At 48.6% G+C, this 1526-nt stretch overlaps 1 non-coding gene across 1 annotated transcript; it reads left to right on the forward strand.

Annotated features, from left to right (window-relative positions):
* The first annotated feature begins 690 nt into the window (after positions 1-690).
* On the forward strand, positions 691-763 carry TRNAG-UCC (transfer RNA glycine (anticodon UCC)). Its single transcript has one exon. It is a non-coding gene; the product is annotated as a tRNA-Gly (tRNA).
* The last annotated feature ends 763 nt before the right edge of the window (positions 764-1526 follow it).

Below are 1526 nucleotides of genomic sequence, written 5' to 3' on the forward strand. Positions count from 1 at the left end.
GCCTGCTCACAAGAAAAAAAAAAAAGGCAATTTTCAGGATATGACATTCCTTTCTCAATCCTGTAAAGGATCACAATGGCCTACTTGCTGGACTGTGTGTAAACTGTCAACATGTTACTTTGATGTATAACCCTTTGTCTCAAAAACTTATAGAACTGTGCTTCGACCTCTAATGGGCAGAACAGTCCCCAGAGCTTTCTGAAAGACTGTCTCTCTGGTTACAATCCTCAGGTTGGCTTGAACAAAATTTTCCATTTCTTTCTTAGATTGAATATTGATTAATTTTTTTCATTGACAAGATGTTATGAAGATCATAAATGCTAGTTTTGTGAGTGAGCAAAGAAGAGGCACCAGTGGGTGGAAACGTAAGGCATAAGACATCAACATACTTGCACTGTATCTTGTGTGGCAGGGAAATACGGGGTTGTTCTTCTCACCGGTGGAGGTCTTCCAGGTGGGCGTGGTGGATCAGGTGATGCCCGAGGACCAGGTGCAGAGCACAGCCCTCTCAGTGATGGCCTGATGGATAGCCTTTCCAGACCAGGCTCAATAGCTGACCAAAAATATGATATGAAAGCCCCTGGTGGGCCGCCTGGTGAAACAGCATGATGCAGACATCCAGAACTACATCCAGAGTTTTCTGCAGAGGCACTTAGAAAAGCGCAAACAAAAGAACAGCTAGGGAGGGCTTCCCTGGTGGTCTAGTGGTTAAGACTCTGCACTTCCACTGCAGAGGGCACAGGTTCCATCCCTGGTCAGGGAAGGGATGTTCCGTTTTTAGCCACATGAGCCCTTCTGAGGCCCTCTGGTTCCAAGGGGGTTTTAAAAACACAAGGTATTTTTCAATTTTTTTTTTTTAAAAGGAGAATACTGTCATCAGAGGGCTCTGGGTCATCAGCCACAGAAGGATGGAAACAAAGAGACAGAAACAGCAAGAGACCCTTCACCAGATAGAGGGGCTTTGGCACTACCATCCCCACCACAGACACAGCCAGGAAAAATGAAAGCTGCTGGGAGAGCAGGCGTTGGCAGACAGCCACAGCCCCAGAGGGCAGCTGGGGCCTTCACACAAAAACAGGTCTACGTGGAGGCAGCAGAAGAGGGGCCAACAGAGAGCACCAAGCCGGAAGAAACAACATGTGCCACCCAGGACCCACGGCATGGGTGCTCAGGTGCCGGAGGGTAGTCAACTCGGTGCCCCCAGCTAATGAGAGATTGGAGCTGGGCTTGAAAGGCTGCAACCCACAGGTTTAATAAACATAGCCCAGCATCTCATCCCTCCAAGAAGTGATGGACAAGCAGCCTTAACTCTGCCCCAGTGCTGCATCTAGAAAGACCAGGCTCTCCCGGGTGATGTCCCCAGTTTGTTCTTTCCCAGGGAAACCATTTCTCAGCCTCTCCTGCAGCCCTGAAGCTACCCAGCAAGTTTCAAACACGCTTATGAAATGTCTTCACCTGAGGCTGCCTGATTGGTTTATCAGCCCTGGCCCTATAGGAACATTTCTTTACGATGAGCAGTGACATTT

The sequence above is a fragment of the Lipotes vexillifer genome, unplaced genomic scaffold (genome assembly GCF_000442215.2).
Source record: "Lipotes vexillifer unplaced genomic scaffold, Lipotes_vexillifer_v1.1 scaffold4, whole genome shotgun sequence".
NCBI lineage: Eukaryota > Metazoa > Chordata > Mammalia > Artiodactyla > Lipotidae > Lipotes > Lipotes vexillifer.